At 44.0% G+C, this 16,497-nt stretch overlaps 1 protein-coding gene and 1 pseudogene across 4 annotated transcripts in view; one reads left to right on the forward strand and one right to left on the reverse strand.

Moving 5' to 3' along the window:
* Positions 1 to 8,019: 8,019 nt before the first annotated feature.
* On the reverse strand, positions 8,020 to 8,903 carry LOC136329797 (leucine-rich repeat-containing protein 59 pseudogene; annotated as a pseudogene).
* Positions 8,904 to 13,869: 4,966 nt separating this feature from the next.
* KCNB2 (potassium voltage-gated channel subfamily B member 2) overlaps positions 13,870 to 16,497 on the forward strand; it is a 371,387-nt gene continuing 368,759 nt past the window's right edge. Inside the window, exons 1-2 of one of the 4 annotated variants that reach the window (XM_066266314.1) lie at positions 13,870 to 14,158; positions 14,800 to 15,072. The gene's annotated coding sequence lies outside the window, so the exon portion shown is untranslated. Of the gene's footprint in view, positions 14,159 to 14,397; positions 14,468 to 14,528; positions 15,073 to 16,497 lie in introns of those variants that run through there. The other 3 variants (XM_066266316.1, XM_066266315.1, XM_066266313.1) reach the window with 3 other exon arrangements.

Below are 16,497 nucleotides of genomic sequence, written 5' to 3' on the forward strand. Positions count from 1 at the left end.
TGCAATTATCAAGGGTTGAAAACGTGTGGCTTTGGGAGTCATCTGCAAATGGATGAAGGTACTAGAGGCAGCACTGGTCACCACAGAGAAAAAGGCAAGAGCATCAGGAAGGAGCGTGTGGTCAATCCTGATTCTGGCTTCCCTAACATTGTTATTTCCAAGCAGCTTTCTAAGGGGAAATTTAACTTGTGGTGAAAATAATTGCAATTTTTTAGCTACTAAAACTGCCACTGTAGCAGTGATGAATATAAAATTGTTGATGAAGTGTAATACTGTGAAGGAAATAGGGAAGGAATATCAAATAGGGTCACTGAAAACTTGGCTAAATCTGCAAATATCTTAAAGAAAAAAATCTTGACTTGGTACAGAAATTATTTACTCTGAGGTTGGCAAGTTTTCATTTAGACACAGACTGATTAGAATTTTAATTCTCTAAATTATAAGTAACTTAAAAATATAGCAATGGACAGACAGTACAAGTACTTAATAACATTAATGTTCCTGACCTGATATAACTATATCTTTTTAATGTAAAATGAGGGCCCAAGACATATTAGATAATATGCCTTATTATTGAAATGATCAAATAAAATATCATATTTCTTCAAGGCTCATTACATTAGCAAGTATTATCAGGAAAAAAGTTCTAATGCACATTATTTCTCTTGAGAGTAGGAGAAACATAGCTCTTTATCATGATTAAGTTATAGTCTTTAAGCCTATGTCTCTTTTTTGCTTTGTCTTGCTTTGTTTTGTTTTAAAGAGAGCTTACTATACTTGATACTTTAAAAAAACCTTTTCATATCTTGTAAAATTGATGTTTTAAAAATAGAAGATTTGGCCCTGGCCAGTTGGCTCAGTGGATAAAGCATTAGCCCAGGATGTCCTTGGTTCGATTCCCAGTCAGGACACATAAGAGAAGCGACCATCTGTTTCTCTTCCCCATCATCTCTGCCTTCTCTCCCTCTTCCCCTCCTGCAGCCAGTGGCTTGATTGGTTTGAGTGTCGGCCTCAGGTACTCAGGATAGCTCCATTGGTCCCAGAGTGTCAATCTCAGTTGCTAAAAATAGCTTGGTTGATTTGAGCATCAGCCCCAGAACAGGGGTTATTGGTTGGATCCTGGTCAGGGCACATACGGGAGTCTGTCTCACTACCTTCCCTTCTCTCACACACACACACACAAAAATAGAAAATTTGATTATATTTAATCTAACTCTTTTATTGTATGTATTTAAGTCATAGAATATAAGCTCAGTGTTACTTCCGCTCATACTTAACATCATTCTTTAGACACAAGATTTCTGTAACTGTTTCCTCATTATTCACTCTAGCTGTATAATTTTAATGCTTTTCTACCTAATCTTCCTTTTTAATCATTTGTATTACTTTTCCCCCCAAATTCCCTCTAATCTGGCCACATTCTTCTGGTAATAAAGTGTACAGAATTGACTATAATTTTCCTAGTCAAATTTTAACAGAGCCATTTAAATGTCAACAGTCACATTTTTCAAACGGGGATGCCAGGAGTATTTTATAGCTCAGCAAGCCAAGCAATGAAATTGTCTATGGGCACTCAAATCTCCTGCTTCAGGGAATAAATGAGTGAGTTTGTAAAGAGACAGGAAAGTGTTTCTTCCTTCTTCCGCATTTGCTATTCAGCTAACTTAATTTAGCCACTCAGTTTTTTAACTTTTGTTTGTCTAAGTTTCCAGCTTGACAACTAATGATAATTGTCATTGGCCAATTACATAAGTCAATAACCTGATGTTGTGTTGTAAGTCTTGTGCTGTAAACTCTCGAGCTTGTTGTTCTTAATAGGTACATTTCACTTTATGTATTATATGGAAACACGTTCTTCTTCAAACAAGAATTTCATGATATTATATATGGTGCCCTTCTAATTTTCGAATGAACTGTGTGTAAAATGCTGGAAGTTTACAGAGTTCTCATAGGAGTACAAGAAATGTTTTAAAACAATGCAATTTAGACTAGAGAGTATCATGAGGCTCACATTAGGTCTCTTTTCTGTCAATTATTATTAAAGGCAGTGGTCATGATGATCCTTTCAAAGCAAGAGAAGAAAATGCCACCTCTTTGTGTGCATGATAACTGGCTAACCTTTCTGCTACCCGTGATGCATACCAGCAGCTAATTTCAGGAACTGGTTTTGAAGGTGAATAGAAATAGTGAAGAGGGAACAAGAGAAATCTTCTAATGCAAGTGAGATTTGAAGGCCCTAGTGCAATTAGCATTGACCACAGAAGGGATGTGGTTTTGATTTTTGTTGCTGTTCTTAGGAGAGATCAGTTTTCTACTGAACTCACTTTCTTATGTGGTGGAAAGAAATATGATAGTGTGAGTCATGGCTATAACTTAAAGCTCATGAAGATAAGCTTCTTTTTTCTTTCCTTCTTTTTTTTTTTTTTTTTAATCAAGTGAGAGGCAGACTCCCACATATGCTGCAACTGGGATCCACCTGGCAACCCTTATCTGGGGCTGATATTTTGCCCATCTGGGTCCACTTTGCTTGGCAACCGAGCTATTTTAGCACTTGAGGCAAGGTCATAGAGCCATCCTCAGTGCCTGGGGCCAACTTGTTCATTTGAGTCATGGCTGCAAGAAGGGAAGGGGTGGTGGAGAAGCAGATGTTGGCTTCTCCTGTGGTCCTGACTGGGAATCAAACCCAGGACTTCCACACGCTGGGCCGACACTCTACTGCTGAGCCAAGTGACCAGGGCCAAAGATTGACTGTTCAGTGACACTGATATCTCTGTCAACACAGTGCCATGTGACCTAATGGATTGCTGGGACAGCTTGGGGACTTCTTTGATAGCAGAAACAGAAAGTTCAATTAGATGGCTTTCACGCTAATTGCACTCATTTAATAGGTAGACTTTACATGTTTGGTTCCTCTTTTCTATATCTGGCTATCGCTGTGAACAATGTGGTTTGCTAAATCTAATATAAAATATGATAGATTTTAAAACATGGTTGGGTCTGGTTTACCTATGCATACAGTAGAAGGGGGAAGAGTAAGAAATAGTCACTTCAAAATGTTCATTTCTGGATTATAAATTACAGTAAAAATTACTTGCTTTGTGTTCTAAAATGAATACTTGTGTTTGTAGAATATTTTTATGTTAAAGTGAAAGTTTTTATTAAAAAGAAATAACTAATAAACAGAACATAACACCTAAAATGCACATTGACAATATTGTTCTTCAAATAATATATATAATATAATATACATAATATAAAAAATATTTGCCTGACCAGGTGGTGATGCAGTGGATGGAGTGTCAGCCTGGGATGCAGGGAACCCAGGTTCGAAACCCCAAGGTTGCCAGCTTGAGTATGGGTTCACCCAGCTTGAGCACAGGCTCACCAGCTTTTGCATGGGGACGCTGGCTTGAGCGTGGGATCATAGGCATGACCCCATGGTCGTTGGCTTCAGCCCAAAGGTCGCTGGCTTGAGCAAGGGTTCACTCACTCTGCTGTAACCCTCCTGATCAAGGTACATATAAGAAAGCAATCAATGAACAACTAAGGTGCCGCAATGAAGAATTGATGCTTTTCATCTCTCTTCTTTCATGTCTGTCTGTCTCTATTTCTCTCTCTCTCATAAAAAATTGAATAGTATCATAGTTAGTATACATATTTAGTTCTATAAACTGATTATTTGATATAGTAATTCTTACTATCAATAATGCAACCTGAAAGTTGGCATTATTGAGAAAAACAGCATTCTTTCAGTTCTGTAGTACATTTTAAGTAAAATGTGCTTATTTTTGAGTTTGTACACCTTCACATTTGTGTTTGTCAATTTTGACTAGTTACTCACATCTAGTTATTTTTAATAATAAATGCTTTTGAGTAATTATGATGTTAAGTGTTTGATATAAATTTAATGTCTATACATTGCTAGGGTGCTTTTATAAAGCTCTGATTTTGATATTTATTAACAAAATATTTTTGTAGAACAAGTTTAAAGCACAACTTTTATTAGTAGTTAGAAACAATCATTTGATACTGTGGATCCTAGTGATGATCAATATTCCCGCTTGATGTTGCAGAGAAGGTTTTGAAGGTGTGAAAGTGCCAACTACAAGGAAGACCAAGAAAGAAGGCAGCATATTTCCTCATCATTCTGAGCACTAATGGCCCTTTTAGAAGAATGTCTATGTTGAATGCACTGTTAGCTCAGGCTTCATTCTCAGAAGGGAGCGAAGGCCCTGTTAGAGTAACTGCCACAATTTAAACCCAATTGCTTTGTTGAGTCCTAGGTCCACTTAGAAAAGACTATGGATAACAAATTTGATTCTGCTTACCAAGGTTGTGATCCTGTCTTCTGACAGGCAAGGTCAGTGCCCGGCCAGGAGGAACATGTTATGTCATTATATTTTTTTTTTGCTTATAATACATGAAATTAGGGCTGAGCACAAGGCCCCTGTATCTGCAGGAGGGCTTCTTCCCCTGGGACTGGCTGCATTTCCTTGACTGTTGCAGACTACCCGTTTCCTATTTACCCAAACCCAGATTATTTTAAAAGCCCCAGAATAGGCATATTCTGAGAGCCCCACAAGCTTTCTGACCCACCGTGCTGGTGATATGTTCACAAGCCAGAGCTGTTTAGTCCTGGTTGGATCATGTCCATACAGAAACCTTCCTTATATAGCCAGAAAGCCTTCATCTTAATCCATAATCAAATGCCTCATCCCAAATGTGTCTCCAGACTTGTCAGGTATAATCTCAGACAAGTATCACGTAGACAACTAGTGAGTGGTGTGGGTAGATCAGTGTCAATCTACCTGCTGGGAGACAAAAGAGGCATGTCCTACCTCCATCCCTCTTTAGGACCAGCAACAAATTCTTTTTTCATTTCTTCTTTCCATTGCTTGCCTTTGATAGGTCCCACATTTATCTGTACCAGATTGTCATTCTAAAAACTAAAAATACTATTCTGTATACTATCTTCCCACACGAATTTGAGACAACCTAGTGAACATTAAGAAAAACATTGTCAATGTGAGGTGAGTAAAAGAAATCTAGCCTAAAATGTGAAGGTCACACTGCCTTAAGTCAAATTCCAATTCTGGCAGTAATTTAATATTAAATGTAATAATAATTTAAATTCCCCCTCATTCTGTTACTTCCTTTATTAGCCGGAATTATATCAATAGTATCTATCTCAGAGAGCCATTATAAGGATTAAATTAGCCAATACCTGGGAAAAAAATTAGCCTAGTGCTTGACAAGTAGCAAAACCTTGGTAAAATGAACTGGTTATCACACAACATCACCTTGAGGGGACTCTGACCTGACTAGGAACCAATCCTTGTTCTACCATGTCCCAGAATAACATAGTTAAATATTTTTTACCTAGCATATTTTTTAAATTTCCAGTTCACTGTCTCTCACCCTAAATATCATGGAATCTCAAGAACGAACTAGGCTACTTAGACAATAATGATGCCTGGGAGTAGCTCAAAGGACAAGTGCAAACATAGTACCCACATCTGTGCTGTTACAAGGCAGAAAAATGTGGTACCTAGCACATTTGGCATTTTTCAAAAAGTTCATGCTCAGTACAATAACTGTTTAAAAATTGTCAGTCTGGAGTTTATCGCTTACTTTCAATCTTCATAGAACAGCCAAATCTGTCTCCACTAAACTCAAAAGATAGTCCTTATCTCCTCAGCGAAGAACACACAGACAGCTCTGGGTTTTTTTGTAGGAGGTCAGGCACTGCTTACATTCTGTGAGTTGCTCTAACTTTCCAAGCTTTCCTACAGTTTCATTTAGAAGAGCAAAAGAAGGCACATTAAGTCTAAGAATGCAGTGATCTCTAATCACCTGTCTGTGGCTTTTTTCTTGTATGATAATAAACACTATAATATTTGCCTCTATATAAAAAAGAAGTGTTGTCCTGATTTACATACATACTTGGTTTCTGATTTAAAAGACAGTGTCCTTATGGTGCTGATGTTTAAAGAAGATGAATATGTACCCATCTTTTGGTATAACCAGGTTATACTAAATAAAACAAAACCTGCCTTCCAATTTCTTTTGCTTGTTAATGTATATCCTTCCCAAATACACCCCCACACACACACATTTACATGTATGTTTGTATAGTTTTCCCTTTAATGGAGTTTGAATAATTTTTAAAAAATCATTCAGACATGTATTTCATCATTGAAGAAATCCAAAGGAACCTCAGTATTAAATCTTACAATCATGAGTGAACTGCCCTCGGCGGCTTGGCTGGACTCGGCTGGTTGCACCCTGGCCCTCCTCTGACTCCCTGAGGTTGCCGCAACCAGCCTAGGAGCAGAGTGCCATCACTAGGCTGACTTCATATTCTCTTGATCTCATTTATTGTGCTATGAGCTTAGTTTCAATAAAGCATTTGTACCAATGGCTCTGGAGCTTGGAGGGAGGCTAAAGGAATGGGTAGTGATTCCAAGTGAGGTGTGGGTATATGCAGTAGCCCTATCTCTGGGGGAGAAATATCATTGGACCTGTATGGTTGAAAAGCTGGACTCCCTCCTCTTTGTCTCTGAATCATGACCGAGTCTTGCTCTCCTGTGGGCAAGGCAAGGAGCTTGCAATCAGAGGATTGCAGTGAACGAATACAGTGGCACAGCCATTTCTGATCCCTTCATCTAGTTGTCATGAAAACTGAGGCAAAGGAGGCCACTGAGCAAGAACATGTTTAATCTAACAGACAAGAGAACAGCAGTCCTGCCCTTACCTGCACCAGTCATTACAATTCCTGACCACTTTTATTTTTTTAATTTTTATTTATTGATTTTTAGAGGGAGACGAATAGAGAGAGAGAGTTTCTGACCACCTTTAAACACCATCGTGCTTCTTGAGTCCCTTTGGTGTAGGGGTAGTTCTATGTCTAGAATCAAACAGTTCTCAACCTCAGTGCCTATGACACTTGAATTTGCAGATTGGCTTTGAGATTACACCAACTATAACAACTGTCACAGCATGTCTCTGCAAGAGTCTATCTTGTTTATTGTGGAGTTAATGGGCTAAAGTCGAGGCAAGGAGCTTGGACTGTCCCCATTTTATGGAAGCCACATAAGTTAGAGCAGGACTCCATAGGAACTGCTCAAGATCTCATGGTGATGAGGGTCATGAATTTGTCAACATGAAAGATTTTATATTCTGGCTGAGAGATAGTCAATTCTGGTGTGTGTCCTAGTCTCTCATGAAATTATAAGGAGGCAAAATGATGGAAAGGAAAGAAAGGATTCCGGAGTGGAAGCCCAACTTTCTCAAATGAGCTGGGAGACAGTAAGCAAGTCATGGAAGGCCACAATTTCCTCATCTGCAAGCATTCTATTGAATTCGATGGTCCTGAATTCTCCTTCGGAGCCTGAGATTTTGTATGATTATTACAGGCCAATGTCTGATGCACTGGCCTGATAGCTTAGAGCATTGTCCCGACATTGTCCCCAAGGTTGCGGGTTTGATCCCCAGTTAGGGCATGTTCAGGAACAGATAAATGTTTCTCTCTCCCTTTCCCTCTCACTCTAAAATTAATAAGTAAATTTTTAAAAATGTCAGTGTCTGAGGTTCTTAAGAAAATAGGCATGCCCCCCATTTGGGCTAGATTTGTTTAGTATGAGATTCCCCTAGTCCCCAATAACACAATGCCTCCTGGTCGGCCCTGGCTACCCAGGGAGAAGTGAAAGAAAGGGTTTGTGATATACAAAAGTATAAATGTAGTGACAGCTGACCATTTAGTAGACATGAACCTTGCCATCACACAACTTTGTAAAACGACTAGAAAAGTCTATGCGTTTTCCTCTCCCCACCCCAAGCCTATTCCTTTAGGCCCGCAGGATTTTTCCTCTCCCAGTCTCCCATTTCTTATGCCACTAGAGAACCCAAAGGAATAAGTAAGTCCTACCAAGAGGAGGTCTCAAGCACCCTCCAGCAGTCATTTGAGATGGCAGGTAGGTCTGACGCTAAGAAGAGGTTGTGCCCATCTGAGCCCAATGCCTAGAAATCCAAGCTTCCAGGGTGGGAGGCGGCAGGTGTGGAGGACAAGCTCAGGGCTGAGACTCGGTTTCCCATTGGAGGAGGTTGCGGAGGCGCAGAGCTGGACGCATTGTGGTCGATGCTGATCACGCTGGTGCAGAGCGGCTGCCGCATCTCTACCACCTGGCAGGTTACCAGACCACCGCCACACAGCCCAGCACCGCGTATGTCTCCGCCACCAAGAGCTGGGCTTAGATTTCAGAGCCTGATTTGTTTCCTTTCTAGGTTTCTTCTCTGCTCCTTTTTGGGTGCTTTGAAGGCATCGTACTCCTCTCTCCGCCTTCTCCTGTGTGCCCAGTTCCCACTTCCGAACCTCCTTGGCTCACATCTCTGCCCCAGCTGCTTCTCCGCCTCGGCTTCCTCTCCGCCTGGCCTTCCTCTCCGCCTGGCCTTCCTCTCCACGGGTTCTACTTCCCGCTACTGCGGCCTCTGTGGCTGTCATCGTAGTGCGGACATGGCTTCTCATCCACACAGTCCCCGGCCACTTCGGCCAGGGCAAGACCCAGGTCCAGCACTTCGTGGCTCTTGAGATGAGCAAAGCTGCCAGGCAGGGTGACCAGCCTGCAGCTGAGGACATTCAGGTGCTGGAGGTTGACCAGACAGCCAAGGTCGGAGCAGTCACTGTAGTTGATTCCTATTCTGGTGTAGCTGCACCAGGCATGTGAGACCGCAGATAACCGACTGTAAAGTAGTCAGTTTGTGGCAGGGCAGACTCATATGGTGGTCTTCGGGAGGGCAGCCAGCTCTGTGAGCGGGGCCTCATTCAGGTCGCTAAGGCTCAGGTCTAGCTCAGGCTGGGCCAGCTTGTCATGGAGGTTCGCACCCTTGCTACGCAGCCTGGTCATGGGGACTCAGGCTGAGCAGGTGCCAGCTCTGGGATTCCCACTGTCAGGATGTGGCCTGCAAAGCTGCTAGGTGGCTCAATGGACTCGCACCCAACCCCCTGCCACCTTCCGTTCCCCACCCTAACCATCCTGAACTCAGTGACCCACTCCCACGGATGCCCTCCAGTCATTCTTTTTTCTTTTTATATTTTTTATTGAATTTACTGGGGTGACATGGATTAATAAGATTATATTGATACAAGTTTTAGGTGCACAATTCTACAATACGTCTTCTGTATATTGCATTGTGTGCTCACCACCCAAGTCTCCCTCCATCACCATCTATTCCTCTTTGACCCTCCTCCACCTCCCTCAACTCTTTCCTCCTGCAGTCCCCACATTGTTGTGTGTGTTTATAAGTTTTCTTTTTCCTTTGCTTAATCCCTTCACCTTTTTCATCATTTCTTAAATGATTATTTTAGAACTGGTTTTTGTTTTTTATGTGGTTTTACTTAATATACTATACTCTTCTTTCCATTTTACTTTTGAAAACATTCAAATCCAATTCTAATTTTTTAGTCTCCAAAAACTTGTAAGTTCTTACCCTTAGGCTTTTAAGATTTAAAATGTTTACTCTTGTCCCTTTACTACAGTAGGTCCTCAGTTACAACACAGTTCTGTTCCTATGACAGTGATGTAACCCAAATTTTGGGGTAAGTCAAAACACACCCTAGCCTACTACAAATGGAACACCTGTGCTTTTAAAAGTCCAGAATGGCTGGTTGGCTCAGTGGTAGAGCGTCGGCCTGGCGTGCAGGAGTCCTGGGTTCAATTCCCAGCCAGGGAAGCGCCTATCTGCTTCTCTACCCCTCCCCCTCTCCTTCCTCTCTGTTCCACCACCCCCCCCCCCCCACAGCCGAGGCTCCATTGGAGCAAAGTTAGCCCGGGCGCTGGGGATGGCTCCATGGCCTCTGCCTCAGGTGCTAGAATGGCTCTGGTTGCAACAGAGCGACGCCCCAGCATCGTCCCCTGGTGGGCATGCTGGGTGGATCCTGGTCAGGCGCATGCGGGAGTCTGTCTGACTGCCTCCCCATTTCCAGCTTCGGAAAAATGAGAAAAAAAAAGGCATCCAGAATGGCATCGGTAAGTGTACTGGAGGACCCCAATTCCCTCACTCATATGCTTCTGCCTAGCACAACCAAACTAGTTCAGCCACGTAGTCTATAAGTACAACCCTAATGGCGTAAGCCTAAACATTCACATCTCAATATATTTAAGTTTTTATGAGAGTGACCATTGTAAACTTGAAACATTGTATGTCGAGACTGTCCTAACCCGAGGACCCCCTGTACTTTGTTTTCATCTCTCCACAGTCACTCTGCAAGTAAACTTGCCAATGCAAATTCCAACCTGGTAAGTTAAAGCATAGTCAGTAATGATGTTATTTAGATTATACTAAGTACTTTTCAAATACTTTATTCAACAAAATAATTCCAAAAACCTATTTTGCTTGATGTTGTATATGAATAAGATATACATATATTCCAACACACCAGTATTATGATGTCTGAGGAAACACACTTTATTTAAATTGTATCTACTGATATGCATAAGAGATTTCAGATTAAACTGATATTGAAGTTATGTATTTTATGAAGCATTATGAGTGAAGCATTTTTATATACTAAACAGACATTCTCCCCTTTATTATTAATATAATTTCATCCAATTTAAAGACAAATCTGAGAAATTAAAATACAAGCAAAAAGAACATTTCCATAAATATCAGTAAAGGTTAAAAAAAAAGATGGCTTAAAGAAGCAATGCAAAAACATGTCTGTCTTTTCAGCAAGATTGTTTCAATTTTTCATTTGGAGAACAACAGAAAAATACAAAATTATATACACTAAGGCAGTGAAACCACACGCTGATCACAGGAGTCTGAAGCCATCCGAATTCAAGCTGTGCTTATGGAAACCCCAGCTATTCCAAACAATCGGTATACCAAGGTTTACTCCCCATGAGCCTTTGGGCTATGAGTAATTTAGTTAATGGAACTAGATTTTAATTCCAGACTGTTTCTCCACATCATTGCATACTTACAGCCATGCTTAGGTGCTGTGGATAATCTACTCCTAGTACTCTCCTTCCCAGATCTGGAGGTAGCAGCAATGTCTTTTAGCTAATACATAATAACTCTCTTGACTAATGTCCACTTTGTAGACAAATGGATTCGGATTTCCACTCTAGTGGAAATTTAAGGTAAGAAATGTTAAACAAATACCTGTACTTGTCAAACACTTAAATTCTCAATAATAAGGTGATGAGTAATGTTGATGTAGGGCTGGTAAAGAGAGGAGATTTTCGACACATAAAATGTATGCAAGATCATGCCACTTAAATTTAGGCACACCTGAAATTAATCTTATGTAGTGTTTTTAGATTTAAACTATTTGTAAATTCTATATTTATTTAATAAATATTGAGTGCCTAAGAAAAATGAATAGGTAACTCTTACATGTGTGGTTTTTGGGTTGGATGTAAGGAATCCACCCTGGAGGAATTTATTCAAAACCTTAAGACATGTCCAAAGAAAAGATCATCTATTCTGTTGGAAGCAGAAGATAGATAGTTCTTTAAAGATAGTTCCCACGATGGGCTATGGCGGTCAAAGGGGAGAAGTCATGGAGGAGGCTGAGTTTGAAGTGGGCCTGGAAGTGCTGGAATGGTTTGCACTTGAGACTGGGAGAGGAGCTTTTGAGGAGCCACTGCGCCACCTCACCCGCAGGTGTTGTAAAGTACCAAAAGCTACAGAATTAATATTAATATTTTGGAAGGTTTGAAGAACATTTTATTAATTTGAGTTAAGGTGTGCAGAGAAATTGTGAGAAATAGTCTCTGTACTGTGTGATTGGCATGACCAGGATGGCCCTTGGCATTGTATTGTAAATGCAAGGGGAGGAAAATATGGATTCCCTGACATTCCACCATGCCTGTGGGGAAAGGGGTGAATGGTTAGCCAGGTACAGGGAGAGAAAAGCCAAAATAAACCTTTTCTTATAGCAATGAACCATTTTCGGGTATTTGTCCCCACAGAAACTACCTCTCCTATGTAAATGTGTGTGGTTAACACGTGTGACTCTGGACAGAGAGATAGCAGATGAACACTAGATAATATGGGAATGCCTTTTAATATGTAAAAAGACATCTTTCTACCATTGTGTTGACTTATAAATTTTGTTTTCTCCAAAATAATGTATGGCTTGCAAATTGAACGTGGTCCTATCATGTTAAAGGACATATGACTATAACCAATAGTGGTAAGGGGCTCCTAATTACAATTTTTGCTTCTGTACTTCCCACTTACAAAACTATAAAAACTAAGTAGAACAGCCCTGGCTGGTTGGCTCAGTGGCAGAATGTCGGCCTGGCGTGCAGGAGTCCCGGGTTCGATTCCCGGCCAGGGCACACAGGAGAAGCGCCCATCTGCTTCTCCACCCCTTCCCCTCTCCTTCGTCTCTGTCTCTCTCTTTCCCTCCCACAGCCAAGGCTCCATTGGAGCAAAGTTGGCCCAGGTGCTGAGGATGGCTCTGTGGCCTCTGCCTCAAGCGCTAGAATGGCTCTGGTTACAACAGAGCAATACCCCAGATGGGCGGAGTATCGCCCCCTGGTGGGCGTACGGGGTGGATCCCGGTGGGGCGCATGCAGGAGTCTGACTGCCTCCCCGTTTCCAACTTCAGAAAAATACAAAAAAAAAAAAAACCCCACTAAAAAACTAAGTAGAACAAAGGGCCTGTGCGCGCTCTCCCAAAGGGCCTGTGCGCGCTCTCCCTCAGACCTCTATTGGAGTTGCCGCCGCTTGGCCAAGCTAGACAATAAAGCTTTGATGTGTAATCCACGGACTTTGTTCCTGTCTTCAATGTTTCTGGTCCCTCTGGATTAGGTTTAACACTTTCACCCCACCCCACCCCGGCATGCAATGGTGCAGAAGTTGCAGGCTCCGTTGGGAGGGCATGGGAAGCTGGCAAACATTGGTGAACAGAGAAATGACACAGTTAGGGTTGTGGTTGGGGAAGGATAGTTTGCAGGAAGTATGTGAAATGTGCGGGAGGGGACATCCTGCAGGTCCGTGGAACGGTGGAGCTGAAGCTTGGAAACAGGCCAGTGGTGCGGAGAGAAGCTCTGGGGATTTGGGAGTCCTTTTCCTCTTCTTAGTGTTCAAACTGGAGAAGTCCCAACGAGAGCAGAGGACCAGGATAAGTCTTAGACAGAGGAGGCCAATAGAGTCGGAAATGCCGCTTTCTATACTAAACATCCGGCCCAACCTCTGGCCGGTGGTAAAAACCACCCAGCGCAAGGTAAATCCCACGGGGAGGCGGGAAGCCAAGGAGTTGAGAACCCTCCATGACAGTGCTTCCCAGTTCACCTCACAGCGGAAACAGGAGCAAGAATCAAATAAGTTATATTTGATCTGAGTGTATTTGTGAACCTTCAACAGCCATCTTTCTTGGCCTAAAGAAACTGAGATTGGAGCCCAGCTTTAAATACACTGTTATGGCCTACGTTCTTTTTTAAAGGGTGTTTCAAGTTACTTTGTTTTCCTGAAAGCTCCTTTAACTAGCTGTGCCGGCTGTCTCTACTCGTATCTGTTAGGGAGCACACTGGTCAAGAACCTGGTGAGCCCAGTGATGTTAATTATTCAAGTTCATCCTGTCTTTACCCCGCCCCGAACGAACGGCAAGGTCTGGGTGTTCATCGGCGGCCGCGCCAGGGAGGAACTTGGCACAGTTCTCCAGGTGGTAGAGAGAGCGGGCAAAGCAAAGAAAGCTTGAGTATGAAGAGCGCCCCCGTGGGAAGCAAGAGTTAAGGCTGCCACCGACACGTCCTTTCCCATAGCGGAGTTACTAGAGCTGGCGACGCCCCCGAGCGGAGCTAGAGGTACTCCGGGGAAAGTCAAGTCCTCTCTGCGTTGCTAGTTCCCCCTGCACTCCTCCTCCGGGAAAATCCTCCGGGCCCCACCACTCAGGAGCGATCTCTCCTCATCCCAGTTCCCGGGAGGAGCAGCGAACCTTGGTCTGGGTCGGGGTCGTGCAGGGGCCGGCGCTGGAGAGCCCCCAGATGGAAGCGCCAGGGCCCTGAGAATCCTGCGAAGCCGCCCGAGCGCCTTCGGGGGGGAGGGGGGTGGCGCCCTGGGCTCTCCGGGCCGCCGTGTGCGCGGCGCCCGCCAGGCTGCGGACCCTCCCGCCCGCAGAGCGAGAGCCACGCGGGGAAAGCAGGTGGGTGCGGAGCCGGGCCGGGGCTGCGGGGAGCGGCGGGAGCGCGGGAGGAGAGGGAGGTGCCGCTGAGGTGTGGGCGGCGCCCGCTCCGGCCGCGCCCTGGGCACGGGGGCGCTGTCCCGGGTCCAGCGCACAGCTCCCGTGCCGCCAGGCCAAGCCTGGGCTTCCCCAGCGGTGCCCCACCGCCCGGCCCCGCCGCCCACCTCGAGAGCCGCGAGCGCCTAGGACTAGAAGAAGGAGGAGAAGGCGGCGGCCGCTCCAGCCCGCGGGTGCGCGGAGTGAGGAGCGCGGGAGGAGGCGGAGCGCGAGGTAGGGTGGCAGCGGGCGGGTGTGCGCGCCCGGCGGGCGCCCCCGAGCGTCCCGCCTCGCCTCCCGCTCCCAGCCTCTCCCCGGCTCCGCCACAGACACACACCCACCAAGCACCCACCACCCTCCGCCCCGCCGGCCGCCGCCGCGCTGCGGGCCCTGCGAGCAAGCAGTAACTCCCGGCTGGCGCGGCGAGCTCAGCCCCGCTCGATTTTTCCCGTTCGATCCCAACCCTCTCTTGCTGGGCGGCGGCGGCGGCGGTGGCGGCGGCAGGGGGATGGGGACCCGCGTGGGGAAGAGGGTGAAGATCGATGAAGATTATTGTTCTTTTTAAGGATTCCTTAGCTTCCTCCTGCCGCCTCTCCTATGAGCCTACCTAGTGGAGACCGTGAGCCAGAGTCAGGGATGTAAAGAGGAGGGAAGACGCTGGGAGCTCCAGCCAGGAGGGGAGACCCTCCTCTTGGTGGAGGGGAGGAGGATTTCCAGCCACACATCATTGGCGAAGGGGATCGTCGCAAGGAGAGGAGCCCCCAAGGGAGTGGGGAATCCCCCAGCCCTTTGTAGTGCCCGTGCCCGTGCCGCCTGCTGAGCGGGTCTGTGGGAGCTAGGTAAGTGGGAGGGGGCATTGTTGCTCCCCGAAGGGGTCTTTAATAATGAATCATCGCAGGCAGCCTAGCCAGACTTGAGTTGCTAAAGGAATTGGAAACTGCCATATGGCGCTCAGTGGACTTACACACAAAGCTGACTTAGCCCTGAAAGGGGTATTAATGTAAGGCTCCGACCCCGAGGGGAAGACGCTCAAGTGTTAGCCCCTGAGAAGCTTGAGAGCAGCCTGGGAAGGGAGGGGAAATGTTATTTCTAGGAGATGAGCTCTGTTGCCTTCTGTTCATTTGTTGGTAAATGCCACACTCACATGCACACACTTGTGGGACCGGATTTAGGGAGTGTGATGTCTCTGATTTGTGAACAGCCCTTAGAACACGGAGCCATGCGTGTATTTAATTCTTCAAGCGGTGCACGATCTGCGTTCTGTAGCAGGGTTCCTGGGAGGAAGAAGGAGTCTCTAAGGAAAGAACCCTATGGTTGTTTCCAACACACTTGGCTAGGGGACTTGGGAATACACTTGCCCTGAATGACATCAAAGACACCAACCATCTGCCTCATCATTTGCTTCCAGTGCTTGATGACCATTTTAAAAACAGTATACTGCCAACCATTTTCTCAAATTATGAGCATTTTTATTTATTCATTCATATAAATAGTCAGTGTGCAATACGCTCGAACATGCCACTTAAATACATCCTTCAGGACTGCACAAGTGTTAAAAGGATAGAAGAATATGCTGGAAAATTTAGGGTACACCGATGTATCTTGGGTTAATTCCATGGAGGTTCAACATTCCTTTTAATCAAGTTATGCAATAATGTCAATATCTTAAATAGCATTTCACATTTCTGTTTTTGCAGTGATTGGTTTTTGGATTTTGTTAGGCATATGATTTTTTCAAACTCAGCTCAAAGGAAAAGTAAGAATTTGTAAGTGTTTTTAAATGTATATATAGTATTGTAGGGAACAGAAGTCTGTTAGTTTACAAAAAACATCAACAAAGTTATTACATTTCATAGGGCAAGAGAAAGGTAAATTCCAGTCAAAGGTCAAAAGTCTAACATCAGTTCTGAGTAAGTTAGGGGAAAGGTTTTGAAAAAGAGGGTAATGTTTTTAAAAATTATATTGTATAAAATGAAGTTTTACTTTTTTCACTCTTCAGAGGGGTGTGTGTGTGTTTGTGTATGTGTGAGTGAACATCACACATATATAAACATCAACAAATATAAAGCTGTCCAAAACTTACTTGTAATATGTCAATAAGATATGTAGACATCTAGACTAGAGAGTTCTTGGTTTTTAAATTAACCAAAACTCAAATAGTTTACTAATTTGGCACATTATGCATATGTATATGCATTTATTTGCTGCTAGAGGTGGTTGGTTTTTTATGTAGGGCATATATAATGTGTTTACTTGTGTGTCTC

The sequence above is a fragment of the Saccopteryx bilineata genome, chromosome 3 (assembly GCF_036850765.1).
Source record: "Saccopteryx bilineata isolate mSacBil1 chromosome 3, mSacBil1_pri_phased_curated, whole genome shotgun sequence".
NCBI lineage: Eukaryota > Metazoa > Chordata > Mammalia > Chiroptera > Emballonuridae > Saccopteryx > Saccopteryx bilineata.